Source organism: Hermetia illucens, chromosome 3, assembly GCF_905115235.1.
Source record: "Hermetia illucens chromosome 3, iHerIll2.2.curated.20191125, whole genome shotgun sequence".
NCBI classification, from domain to species: Eukaryota; Metazoa; Arthropoda; class Insecta; order Diptera; family Stratiomyidae; genus Hermetia; species Hermetia illucens.
The window spans coordinates 159550163-159564922 of record NC_051851.1 but is presented as its reverse complement, the minus strand read 5'-3'; the positions used below and the strand labels follow the sequence as shown (position 1 = coordinate 159564922).

Below are 14760 nucleotides of genomic sequence, written 5' to 3'. Positions count from 1 at the left end.
GTGTTCATCTTATAAGTGTCACATTTTCACTCAGATCGGTCATAGAAGTATCTGCTTTCACCTTACGCAAGATTTCCGCGTATGTCAGCTCGCTAATTTTCGCTGGGATAAGCCCATCCGGCCTGGCTTTCTCTTTTGCAACCGGTTCTTACTTTCAACTGCAACCACCACTTTTCGTTGCTTGATCGGTACTATTCTGTCCCCAGGTGCTTTCGCATTCATCTGTCTGTCACACGGATTTTTTTTAGTCAAATCTGCTAACACTAAATTTGGTCTGTGGTTAAATGTGTGGGAAATCTGAACGCCGACGCATATAGTTAGTAACGTCGTTCTACATTGTGTTGAAGGTGGTTCCTATACATGCAAAAGGAGGGTGCCACATTTTTTTTCGCTGAATATAGGCATGTGGGGTATCAACTGAAAGGCCTCCATTAGTACATTCTGAAGCCGGTATTAGTTTTAACATATATTGTAAAGGGGGAGTGCGGGGGCTGAAAGTGGTCACTTATTTGACAGGGCCATTCTCAGAAGTTCCCAAGCGAAAAATCTGGAAAAAAATCATAAAGCTGCCACTATAAGACATTTAGGCTCTAAATAATATCCATACTGATAACCTCTCAAATAAGACTATATGAGCTAGGTAAAAATGGCAAATGCGAACTCAAATATTCTTATATAACAAATACACAAATCCTTTTATACCTGAAGCGTCCAGCTTCTGGCTTCCTGACTTCAATGTCAATTAGTGGCATGGATCTGATGGGTTAACAAATGAAAAACATGAAACTCCAATATTGGTCATGTTAACATAAGACAATGCATCTTAGAGCTATCTTCCTAAAAAAGTATTTAATTTTATTAAGATATGTGTCTATCTGAGCGCCGTAGCTATTTATTTCCCACAAAAAGTTTGATATAGAACCATGGACCGGTTTTCGAAGAATTCGAGCATTCCTATCCGAAAAAAGAACCATAGACGAGGTATGGGATCACAGTTTTGTACTTAAGTTAAAATAACAATCAACTTGGAATGCCATACCCAGAAAACGGTCTTTGACTGATGGGATGATATTCGAACGTTGCCTCAAAAGTTATTTTTGACTCCGCTATTCGTTCATTTATCGATATCACTGCATAAGAATTGCTTTGAATCCGATATTTGGACGATCCATGCAATAAAAAAGGTTTAATGAAATTAGACCACCGTAAAAATGCGCTCAATGTTTTCATATCCAAACATAATATTGTCAAGTAATTCAGATGAGGAATGGAAATGTCCACTCTACCGAAGAGTTGTACTGTTGCATCCAAAACCCTCATTTTGTATCTTTAACAGGAAATCTAAGAAGAACAGCTGTCAGCTCAAAACAGATCAGAAAAAAAATTGCTACCTTAAATCTGAAGGGAAGAAAACAATGCCCTAAGATAGTGTCAATAAATCTTCTTAGTTGAGCAGCGAACTCCCATGTGTAAAACATGGCCTATCAGACTACCAAACAATAAAGAACTTTATTGATGAAAACTCCATAAAACTCGGGGCTCAACAGATGCTATATTATCAACGTAATATGCAAAAATTAATTTGATTTGGAGCTAACATGCTTTGAAACTCAGAATAGCCCAAGGTGATTTCTGGGTAATTTACAAGGTTTTATTGCTATTATATCCCTTGATCTCTTCTCTCCTAATGGGGGGTCGTAACACGATTAGTTGAGAAGGTTCACTACGGAAGGGTCATCAGATGTCCAAAAATTAAAAGGAAGCACTTACCGATTTGCAAATTTGCCTTAAATTGGGTAAAGATGATGTCCTGCAATTACTGTCGAATACAATTTGTACCCAGGACGAAATATTTCCCGATAAGAAATTGTAGTCCTATTTCTCACTCCCCAATTTTTTCAACTTGAACAGAAATAGAAAGGAAGAATTTTTGATTTCGACTTTGATTAAGCAAATATTTGAAACATTTTATAATAAATAAATGTGGGGATGGTGATGAATGACCCGGTCGTTAGAACAGTAGTCAGAATGGAAGGTCGGAGTTTAAACCTCATCGATTAAAGCTGTGAGCAAGTACCTGAATAAAATCAAAATCATAGCCCCGAGCAAGCGAAATGTTGTCGACATAGTCTCCTGGCGTACTTTTATGACTAAAATGACTGTGTTGTGCCGTGTTGATGCCAGAAACTCCTATTATTATTATTCTGTTAAGGGAAAGTCGCACCGCGTCCTTGAAGAACTATTGTGCCTCTTTTACTGGTTATAGTGTACCTGTTGATCATAGTATCTCAAGCAGGCCAGTAACCGTTAGGAACTTTAGTATGTTCCCCACTTCCAGAAGTTTCAGCTTTGCATCTGGTATTAAGTGTTCTCCCAGATGTATCGACCTACTCTGCACAAGTGCTGGACACTGTCCCAGGACGTGCATAGAGGTTTCGTCCTCCTCCTCACAGAACCTGCAGGCAGTGTCCGTAGATATCCCTAGCTTCCCTAGGTGGTAGTTCAGCCGACAATGACCAGTGAGAATTCCCACTATGATTCGGAGGTTCTTTTTGGTGAGGTTTAAGCAATCCTTTGTGCGCATGGGTTCGTATCCCCCAATAAGCACCCTGGACTGCTCCATCCCTAGTAGACCCGCCCAATATAGTTCCCTCAACCGTTTCTCTTCGTTTCTTAGATTCATAGCCATGAAACCGTTTCCGATTCCACAGAGGGGTTCTGGCCCGTATAAAGGCATCCCTGCTCCCTTCTTGGCTAGTTCATCCGCTGCCTCATTGCCTTCCAGCCCAGCATGGCCTGGAACCCAAAGTATCCAGACCTTGTTGGACGAGCCGAGTGTATTCAGTCTCTCAAGGCATTCCCATACCATTTTAGAGTTCACCTGGTTGGACCTAAGTGCCTTGATCGCTGCTTGGCTACCGGTGAGAATAGCTATGTTCTGCCCCCTGTAGTTCCTTTGCAGATTAAAGGAGGCACATTTGTTTATGGCGTAAATTTCCGCCTGGAATATGCTAGTGTACCTGCCCATTGGCTCAAAGTACATTTTCCTTGGACCAATGACACCGGCACCCGCTCCCTCTGCTGTGAGGGATCCGTCAGTGTACCAAGTAATCAGTTGCTGGTTTAAGCCGTATGTCGTAGCCACGCTCTCCCAGTTTGCCTTGTTACTCCAACGTGTTTCAAACTTCTTATCGAAGTGAAACCTCGTTGTCATGTTGTCCCTCGGTATCAGTAATTCGGGATACCGCCTAGAAAGGATATCAATCTTCCTTCGATTTAGGCAGCTCCCCGCCTCACTCATGCTACCGGCCATCCTGAATATTGATCTCCTTGCCTGCATCTGTATGTGCAGATGGAGAGGGGTTAATCCCAGAAGGACCTCCAGGGATGCCGTTGGGCATGTCCTCATTGCCCCACTGATACACACGCAAGCCAGCCTTTGGAGCTTATGTAATTCCCTGGCTTGTGTGCTGAGTTGGGTTCTTTCTGCCCAGATTACCGCTCTAATCATTGGTCTTACTATTGCAGTATATATCCAAAGTAGTATCTTCGGGCTACAACCCCATTTTTTTCCTGCTATGGATCTGCAAGTCATCAGAGCCCTCGTAGCTTTCCGACAAGTATTTCCGACATGTGTCTTCCAGAGTAATTTTTGGTCTAGCGTGATTCCCAAGTACCTCTGTTTCTCGTTTCACCTCCATATCATGTAATGTTATGGCTTTCAGGTGATCCAGCTTACGCCTCCTAGTGAATGGTACTATGGTGGTTTTGGTTGGGTTGATCCGCAGTCCCACTTCCCTGCACCAGGCACTAGTAACCCTTAATCCAGTTTGGATTCTATCACATAGGGTATCCTCATATTTGCCCCTACAGATTAGAACAATGTCGTCCGCGTAGCCCTGGACTTGTATTCCAGTATTAGTTAACACGTCCAGGAGTTCATCCACTACCATACTCCACATCAGCGGCGATAGTACTCCGCCCTGTGGACAGCCTTGAGTGGTGTTCATGATAATAGAATTTGTACCTGTTTGTACCTCTATTTGTCTGCTTTCTAGCATTTTGCCCATCCAGAGTGCCAGGGTGTTTCCCACTCCTTTGCGGCTCAGGGCATCCTGCATCTCTGTGTGCGATGTGTTGTCGAATGCTCCTTCGATATCCAAAAATGCGCACAGTGCAATTTCTTTTGTTTCTATGGCGTCCCGTAGTACCTCTGTCAGCTGATACAGAGCAGTTTCAGTTGACCGTCCTGCCCGGTAAGCGTGTTGACAGTGATGTAAGGGATCACGCTTTAGAACGTTAGTTCTAATATAGTTGTCTATGACCTTCTCCACCGTTATGAGTACGAACGATGTTAGGCAGATTGGTCTGAAAGATTTAGGGTGAAAAGGATCCTTTTTACCTGTCTTCGGAATAAAGACCACTTTTGCCCGTCTCCATGCCCTTGGTATGTAACCCAGTGCTATGCTCCCCCTTACCACCCTCAGAAGAGACTCTAAGATAATTCCTAGGCCTCTCTGGATAAGTGCTGGGAAAATGCCATCTGCTCCGGGAGATTTCATTGGTTGAAAGGTTCCCACTGCCCATCTTAGCCTAGCTTCTGAGCATACCTCTTTTGCTAGTTTCCAGCTCTCTTTCCTTCCCCTTTTATTCGTTGTTGGGGTGTCAGGCAGATTATTGTTGCCTGCCGCCGAGGGGTAGGACCCCGGGAAATGAGTTCTGAGAAGCAGGTGTACCCTGTCCTCCTCATTCTCGGTGAATGTCCCATCTTCCTTTTTCAAGCAGACAGAGGATATTCTCCCGTCTTTGGCTACAGCCTTGTACAGAATTCTCTAAAGCTGTTCCGTTTCGCTTCCCTGATGGCGTTGCTATACGCAGTTAGTGCATTTTTATACCTCCGCCAGTCCCCGGTTCGTTTTGCCCGGTTAAAGAGTTTTCGTACCTCCGTTCTCATTCTGGCTAAGTTTCTGTTCCACCATGGTACATTCTTTGATGACTTGACTGTCTTGGCCGGACAGCTGACCTCATATGCGTCAATGACGATTGTGTTGAGGTCTTCCACCACCGTTTCTAATTCTAATTCGCTCCTGATGTCACCGCTCCCTTGAAGGTGGGCAATGTTGTTGCTCAGGTGCATTGTGTAGGATTCCCAATCCGTTCTCTTGGGATTCCTTATTATTCTTTTTATTTCGGAGTTACCCTCAATGTCGAATCTAATTATCCTGTGATCAGACATTGAGGGTTCATCCGACACCCTCCAATTCCTGACCATCCCGTTCATTAGGGTATTTCCTAGAGTTATATCTAGTACCTCTTGTCTGGTGCTGGTCACAAATGTTGGAGTGTTCCCTACGTTGTATATTTCTAGCTTATTACTAAGAATAAATTCGAGAAGGTACTCACCTCTACGATTAGTGTCACTGCTTCCCCACACTTCGTGGTGGGCGTTGGCATCGCAGCCGAGAAGAAGTGGTAACGCCCTCTCCTCGCAATACTCCGTCATCTTTGCGACTTGTTCCGGTGGAGCCCGGCTCTCGTCTCCTGGGAAGTATCCCGATGCTACAACTACCTTTCGAGTGCTCCTCCCGGCTTCCAATGAGACTTGGATAGCCACAAGGTCCCCAGTTAAGAACTCTGAAAGACATATGTATTTTAGATTACGTTTGAGAATTATGCAAGCTCTTGGTTTTTCACAAGAGGAGTCCCAAATTACCTGCATGTCTCCTCCTTGCAGACCGCGAATCTGCCCCCGGTACACCCAGGGCTCCTGAGCCAGCACTATTCCAATGTTCTCCTTGGAATTTGCCCTTGCAATCACTGCAGATGCAGCTCTCGCATGGTGGAGGTTTATCTGGGCTATCCTAGTGCTGGCCATTGGCTCCGTTATTGTTTGGAGCTCTTCTCCACTGTCGGAGTGTCACCCTCCTCCTCCGACATGGCGCTTTCCTGCGCGTCGCTGTCCACGCCGAGCCCTAGGAGTCCTAGGTCTAGGTCGTCCAGCTTTTGCTCTTCACTGGGCAGCAGGTCTATTTCCCTGGTTGATCCCGTTCTTTCCGCCTCTATGGCTTCCGCGACTTCTTCAGGGACCTCGGTAAGTTTTCCACCCGATGTCTCCTCCGAGGTCTCTTTCCTTGGCTTTTCCTTGTGCACATGCACGGGTATGTTGCCAAATCGGTAGTTGATATGACAACTCCGACGTTTAATTGCCTCTAGGGATCGGTCATCTACCCCGATCGTGAGGAGTTTACCCTTTCCCTCCACCTTGCTTCTGAAGACTCTCCATAGCCGAGTATGGAGATCTTCGTTCTGAGCAATTAGGAGTCTCATAAGGTCTTCTGTTACTATTGCCGCGGGCTTTTGGAGAAAAACTGTCACCATGTGGGCTCCTGGTATATCATCTCCAGCACATGTTGACAGTTCCACCCCTTCCCAGCCTGGCAATCTAGGAATTATGGTTCTGACCCATTCTGCGGTACCTTCCGTCGCGCAGTCCACCAGTATAAGGCCTGGTCGAAAGCGTATTCCGGTGAACACCAGTTTCGACGTCCAACCCTTGATCATCTGCTTGACGACAAGTTCTTTAATGATTTCCTGTTCCTCCCGAGTGAGTATTTGCTCGGGAAACCTTTTTGGCAGTATGGCCAGTCGAATGCCCTTGACCGCACTAGCATAGCTAATGCCGGGCTTCCTGGGTCCTGCCTTCACTCCTGACCTGCCCGGGTTTTCTACTCCCGTGGGTTCAGGTCTGGGTTTTTTGGGAGCATTCCTTTCATGCGGGCTGATCTCTGCTGCTCCCCGCTTTCGCGGCTCCGGTAGAGATGGCTTAGGTCCGTCCTGAGCCTTCTTAAGGGCCTCTTCTGGTTTCAGGCCTTCCTTCAGATAGCGCAGGTACCATTTAACTCCGGCGCCACTGAGACCTGTCTCCTTCCTGACGTCTGTTATATTTATCTCAGACGTGCTTTTGCTGGCCCCTGCTCTTTGAGCAGTGGTGTTCGTTGGCTGTAGTCCATGCAGTATACCAATGCTCACCTTGGATCCACTGCTTGACGTCCCAACTTCTCCCTTCTTGGGTGTAGTCACCTGGCTTTCAGTAATTCGGAGACGTGCCTCCGCCTGATTAACCCGTTTTGGTGCGGTAGTGAGGCTCCGTTCGAATACAGTCAGTTACCCCCGACTGCAAACTATCCAATGGGCACGGTTCGCATGACACCCTGGATTGGGGGAGGTGTTTTTCGACTCCCCAGTCTAGATCCGTAGCGTTTTGTTAATAGTAGGGTCACCTCGTACAGGGTGTGGCTATCACCACTCACTAACGGTCTTGGTAGACGAGAGGCTTGGCCCCTGAAAAGGCACACACCGTCCCAGAGGAGAGACAACTCATCCTTAGAGAAAGATAGGTTGGCCTCAGGGAGCTATGTTCCGCATCAGTCTATCCTGCAGTACACTGCTTGACCCCCAGAAACTCCTAAGCCATGACCTTTCGTGATCGAGTTTTGTTATGGAAGAGACAACTCCTCCTCGACTTTGCGCATATAATGAGCCTTCTGAACCATCTGAAATCAGTAAATATTAAGTAGTTCGAGTAGATTTGACTGTTGACAGTTGCCAGTGCGACATCGACTCCATTTACCGAGGTACTGCGAAGAGCAGAGTCTAGCCTGGCCAGTCCGTTGGCCTGATCATTTCTGCCTATGTCCCTATAAACGTGACTTTAAGTATTCCACTCAATCTGTTCAGTGCATTCCAGCCATCGACAAGCTCCCAGGATCGCCACACGTATCACTATTTACTTTGTGCCTCCGAGAAAACTTACACATCCATTCCACAGACCAACTTTGATCCATCGGTCAAGAATACTGTGCCAAAGCCTTGCAATGCTGTTTTTTTTGTATTTTTGCACTCTCCCCACAATAATTTTTTTCTTGAAGATCAATGTCAGAGTTCCCGCAGTACTTCGTTTAGGGTGCTTATATGGACGTAGGGCTTCGCTGTTCAACATCCGGACTCCCGTAACTTCCCAGCACTGCATTTTACAGGGAGGAGGAGCAGGAGTATATTGAGGGCAGATGTTAGGCAGAATGGCAGAGCCCCAGCAGCACCTGTCCACGCGTGCATTTACCTGCGTGAGGTGGAATTCGGTCACCCTGGCCTGTCCAATATGCGTACAGTGCTATAATGACCTACCAGAAAAGCAGAAAGATGGCATCAGCCTGGAGCATCTCTCTGCTCAAAGCTCTGGTTAAAACGGCTCCCTCCTAGATCAGACTGGATTAATCTGGCTCTTATGAAGGATACAATTCTAAAACTCCCCTCTAATCCTATTTTAATTCTAGCCTTCTTGATGCCTTTGGTACTAACGTTGTTGAATGCTCTCTCTATATCCAGGGAGGCACTTAAGGTATGTTATGAACCTGATAACGATGGGCTGCGGAGCCTCTATGCCCAGGAGGGCATCGAAACGTGGCAAACCTTCTAAGTATTGGTGGACAGTGGAAATCGCAGAGCTCCGGAAGGAGTGTCACAGGGTCCGCCGCTTAACACAACTTCTAAGCGACCGAGAGGAGGCATGTACCATAGTACCGGAGTACAAATCAGCCAAAACGCATTAAACAAGAGCAAAGTTCGCTGCTGGCAGGATCTGATCGACGAGGTGAATGGAGGCGCGTGGAGATTCGATTACAAACTGGTAACCCGTAAAGTCGATGCTCTGCGGAAACCCTGTTCACTTAAGGCCGAGTAGATGGACCGCATTGTAATCTGCTCAGCCGAATTGTTGCTAGCGAATTTTATCAATGTATTGTATTGAGCTTTTCAAAAGCAAGATAATAATAATTGCAGGACATGGAGCTGTACGCAAGGATTCTTCCAACAAAGGAGTTGTAGAGTATTAGAGTGGGTTCGAAAGAATAAGCAATATGAAGCCCAATAATCTGGGGTACGGAGCATATATTGAAGGTTACGCAATGGTCTTGCATGGAGTTTAGATAAGAATAAAATATATCCGTCAAAAGAGTAGATGGGAAATACTGAAGATTTAAACGAGTAGCATATCTAGTGACATTTGCTGATATTTAGGGCCAACTCAAGGAAGGATACAGGGAAAAAGGCTTAAGGGAGAAAGCTAAGACCGTTGATTACAAATAAAATATTAGGAGTCCCACAATGGGCGGCGCAATGGTTGACTTACTTGAGCATCAGTCTTTTGATCCTGTTGCTCCGAGTTCGAATCCAAACTTCGCCTCAAGGACCCAAAAAGAAAGAAAAATATGTATATGAAATGCATCTATGGTAGACATGTCAAAGACCAGACGAGAAAAGTTCAATGTATCATGATTATAACTTTCTCCGTGGTCCGGAAGCTTCCTTGAGGAGGTGGACCGAGCAAGAGTTTCAAGCACTTAGAATAATTGTACTTTCTTGTTCACTTTGGCAGGCACGTGCAGTTCGAAAAAGAGTCAAACAACCGGTCTTTTTGGGAGGGGGTAAACCGAAGCTCCAGCACTCCAACTTCTAATAGGCTCATTGTACTATCCGGTCCCTTCAAGATACTCACAAACGTCCATGAACGTAATTTGAATTCGTAATCGTGCACGAGTGACGATTGTGAAGCTGACATCTCAACCACTTCGGTCATCGCATCATCCGGACAGTTACATCTCTATGGTTTTACGTGAGCATCTGTCTCGTGGACTTAACCCCACGGTCTTCTTAAGACACGGATTGATTTTGTGATCAAAATAGGAGCCCTGTTGAGACAAACACAACGGTATCAGTCTATACTGGGTGCATTGCTCAGTTTATCCATACTGGTGGATACAAGACCTACTTAAATCTCTACCGAAATGAAGAGTACGTCATCTGTGTTAAAGTGGCCAACCACCCCGAGGACTGAAGGTCTGCGTTCGCTTGAACGTAACCACAAACTTTATGAAACTCCCACTAGGGGACTAACCACCATAACCGTGCTGAACGCACATGAGACAGGAATTCTTCTGATTCGAATTCAGGAGCCGTCCCGGTTCCCATGGTACCAGTACACCAGATGCGTCTCCGTGCAGACTCGGGTCTGATCACCCTAATATGCCTTTGGAGCATTTATCTACTACATCACGGCCAGCAAACCAGAGTAAATACAGCGTTTCCCGGTGCCATCACTATGGAGGTTCTCCTCAGCCATTTGGTTTTGGTTTGGACGGCAGAATTGCTGCCCCGTGTTCCTCAGAGCACGGCACCGTCCGGACAACTGCATACAAAATGTGGGGATGTTTCTCATTTTTATTGTTAATATTCCAGCAATTTAACATTCAATGTTGGTTTTTAAGTTCTCTAAAGAGGTTGGATAAATGGCCAACGACTTTGTTTATCCCCAAAGAAAAAAGTCGAAAGGTGTCAAATCGCATGAGTGAAGTGGTCACCATTTCCAGACAAATTCTTAAATTTCAATTTCAATAAGTTTATTTTACGAGTGATTATGTGCCAAGTTTGTCCTTTTGTAATTTACGTCAGAAATAAGTGAATAATATATCACTGTATCGTTCATTGATTGTGAGCGGCCAACCTTATTGAAAAAATGTACGTAAATGACACCACCAGCACGATATTCGTACCAAACTCTAAAATGTTTACTTGACCAAATTTGGCAATTTTGCTTATTGACGAATCCCTTTTCACTCCCCTTTCACTTCGGTGAAAATTAGGATCACAATCGAAAAAAATTTCGTAGGATGGTCTTGCAGAAATTCAATACGCGCCGCGGAGACACTGTTGTCGGGACGCGGGACTAATGCCTCTATATTTCAGCTGAAATCAGACAAGGTTTCAATTTGTCAAACCACTGTTGATGACTCAGCGTCAATCTCTCGAGCTCTTTGCTGCGATTTCGATTTCCGATTCGTCATTGATGTTTGTGTTCGTCTTCTCTTTTGTCATATGTAACCTATTCACTGCCACTTCATCATGATCAACGGCGCAACAACCGGTATCCGGTCTAGGCCTGCCTTAATAAGGAACTCCAGACATCCCGGTTTTGCGCCGAAGTCCACCAATTCGATATCCCTAAAAGCTGTCTGGCGTTCTGACCTACGCCATCGCTCCATCTTAGGCAGGGTCTGCCTCGTCTTCTTTTCCTACCATAGATATTGCCCTTATAGACTTTCCGGGTGGGATCATCTTCATCCATACGGATTAAGTGACCCGCCCACCGTAACCTATTGAGCCGGATTTTATCCACAACCGGACGGTCATGGTATCGCTCATAGATTTCGTCATTGTGTAGGCTACGGAATCGTCCATCCGCATGTAGAGGACCAAAAATTCTTCGGAGGATTCTTCTTTCGAACGCGGCCAAGAGTTCGCAATTCTTCTTGCTAAGAACCCAAGTCTCCGAGGAATACATGAGGACTGGCAAGATCATTGTCTTGTACAGTAAGGGCTTTGACCCTATGGTGAGCCGTTTCGAGCGGAACAGTTTTTGGAAGCTGAAATAGGCTGTGTTGGCTGACAACAACCGTGCGCGGATCATCGTAGCTGTTATCGGTTGTGATTTGCGACCCTAGATAGGAGAAATTATCAACGGTCTCAAAGTTGTATTCTCCTATCCTTATTCTTCCTGCTTGATCAGTGCGCTTTGATGTTGTTGGTTGGCTCGTCTTCGGTGCTGACGTTGCCACCATATATTTTGTCTTGCCTTCATCGATGTGCAGTCCAAGATCTCGCACCAATTGCCGCCTGCTCGATCTGGATGAAGGCAGTTTGTACGTCTCGGGTGGTTCTTCCCGTGATGTCGATATCGTCAGCATAGGCCAGTAGTTGGGTGGACTTAAAGAGGATCGTACCTCTTGCATTTACATCAGCGTCGCGGATCACTTTCTTGAGGGCCAGGTTAAAGAGGACGCATGATAGGGCATCCCCTTGTCGTAGATCGTTGTTGATGTCGAATGGTCTTGAGAGTGATCCTGCTGCTTTAATCTGGCCTCGCACATTGGTCAGGGTCAGCCTAGTCAGTCCTATTAGTTTCGTCGGAATACCGAATCCTCTCATCACCGTGTACAGTTTTACCCTGGCTATGCTATCATAGGCGGCTCTAAAGTCGATGAATAGATGGTGCAACGGTTGTCCATATTCCAACAGTTCTTCCATCGCTTACCGCAGAGAGAAAATCTGATCTGTTGCTGATTTGGCTGGAGTGAAGCCTCTTTGGTATGGGCCAATGATGTTGTGGGCGTATGGGGTTATCCGGCCTAGCAAGATAGTGGAGAATATCTTATAGATGGTACTCAGCAACGTGATATAATTGCTGCACTATGTATGAGACAGATAATGCCTTGTTGCCAATCGCCAGGCATTGATTCGCTGTCCCATACCTTGAGCACAAGTTGATGAACCACTTGGTGTAACTGGTCGCCTCCATATTTAACCACTTAGTCCACCTAATTAACACGCTTAGCTTCCTGATTTGTTCATTAAGTGATTTCATTATCAACATTTAAAAAAGCTTTTCCCCCTCAGGAATTGGATTGAAATTTAAAAAAAAAAGAATCCTACCCTCCCCCAAAAAGAGAGATACATTTTTGAATGCCTTGTTTCCTGAAAAGTATGATAATTAAATGAATTACTTAAAAGTTCCAAACTTCTTTATTATTGTATCCTGAATTTCAAATCCTGGCAGATGTTTCAGGACCACGTGGGCAAAGTCATTAACACCAAATGATTCCTTATTGATTACTCATCGCAGTATGGAAAATATGCTTTTACAGGAGCAAATGTAATCAAGCAGATTAGTACCCGATACTAGGCCAGGAGGCATTCCTTTATTTGAGTTTTGCCGGAGTTCTGGTATTCTATTATGTGGTTTCCGAGTTTTCACATTTAATAGCACTCAGCTCTGGTGATCCAAAGTTGGGAGAATATAAATTTGGTTTGTATATGGTAACACAAAATGAACTTCTGAGTTGAAAGTTCTTATAACTGTTTAATTGAAGGGATAATTAAAATAAAACACAACCTTTTATACCTGAAGCGTCAAGCTTCCGGTTTCCCGACTTGTTTATTTTTGTCTTCGACTTTATTTACTTTTAAACGTTATCTTTTTCGAACTCTGGTATGTGACTCTTTTTCGCGCCGAATTTCCACTTGAGAGTTTTCCTGTCATCTTGACAGCTCTTGCCTCGGTCTTCTGCCAGACAAACCTATTACTGACTACGTCTTGCTGTGGAACCCACTATCCCAAGATGGTCGACGAGGGGGTCGCCCCAAAAGTATTTGGCGCAGAACAGTAGAGGAGGGGAAGTCCTGGAAGGAGTTAAGAATATTCCGGTGAACTGTGTATGGTAGCGCGTAGCAGCGGTTGACGCGTTGTGATCCACGAAGGTTATCATATATCATGATCAAAGATTGTCAATGAAGAGCTCAACTAAGGAAAAAGTAAGAGAAGGTATGGCCAAAAAATACAGACCAGTCCCCTCACAGATGGGGAGAAAAGAGTGAAACCGCTCAAATTAGGTACAAAAATAGAAGCTTGGGCCACTTAGAAAATCTCAGAACAGATAGATGATGACAATCCACCAACCAGACTTTTTTGCCTCAACAGCCAAAAAGCTGAATCCGAACAGTAGATTTTCACAAATCTGATAAAATTTCTGTTGATTACTTAATACCTGGGGCGCATTTTATAAATCAAATTCATTTTCCAGGACTGTGTCAACTCGGGAAGTTAATTGTTACTTTTTAACCCATTCATAAGCACATAATCATTACGTATGGCAAAAGGGCTGAAAGCATTTTCAAACTGATAAAAAAATTATCCAATATTTTATTTTAGGGATAATTAAGCCAATTTGCATACAGTAAATATCTTTTATATGAATCTCTTTCCGAATGATTGCACGTTTATTGTCGCAAGTTACCAAGAGCGCAATGCCACAGTATAAAAACGCAGGATACACTGTTATAAACATGTTTGGCTTTTATCACATCATATTTTAATTAATATCCGTAATCTGTGCGAGGATATGATGATGCTGCGGTGGTTGATGTACAAATTACAATATCCGATGAAATGCTAATTGTGTTGTCCCTTTATTATGCATTGACTGAAATATTCGAGGCATCAGATATAGCAATTCTCCTTCCCAGATAAATACAATAAATTACACTTAAAAAAGCGAAAAACAACATGGAGGTTAATTATTTTTTAATTTGAATGCTAAATTTTTTTCCTCGTTCAGGGGCTGAATAAATGTCGACCTATTTTCACGCTGTACGCCATGCTTCCTGCAGAATAACATCCCCGGCGCAATAGCAAACTAACGAAATTCTGTAGTAATTTTGTCGGACTGTCGCTACTTTGCAGTTGTACTGAAGACATATATGTACACATGTCATCTATATATAAATAGCTGACGGAAATTGCATTTTTCCACACATTTCGTCTCACTCATTCAAAATAAACTCTTTTTTTCCAAGTATTATATGAGCGAATTACGTAAATTGCATTTGAAAGAATAGAATTTAAAAATGAATAATGCATAACGAACGATTGGCAGGTCGAATACATTTAATGGTATTTGTGATGCATGGAAAAGGGGCGGAAGCAATTTGGAAATATTTCACAGGTGCGTATTTTTTATTGCCTCTGTTTAATTTTCCAGTTAAGCTGGACGCGTATTTATTGGCTTACAAAGTTGAATTGGCAGAGTGGGATTCAATTAGCTGATTTAATACAGAATAAACCACGAAACGGATGCATAAATGAAACAGATG

General features: G+C 44.2%; 1 protein-coding gene and 1 long non-coding RNA gene across 6 annotated transcripts in view; one reads left to right on the top strand and one right to left on the bottom strand.

The window, feature by feature from the left end:
• Positions 1-14760, top strand: part of LOC119651975 (semaphorin-1A) — a 499683-nt gene that overhangs the window by 27274 nt on the left and 457649 nt on the right. The gene's annotated exons all lie outside the window — the stretch shown is intronic.
• On the bottom strand, positions 13796-14335 carry LOC119651977. Its single transcript, XR_005249510.1, has 2 exons — positions 14152-14335; positions 13796-14090 (listed from the first exon to the last, which is right to left on the bottom strand). It is a non-coding gene; the product is annotated as an uncharacterized LOC119651977 (long non-coding RNA).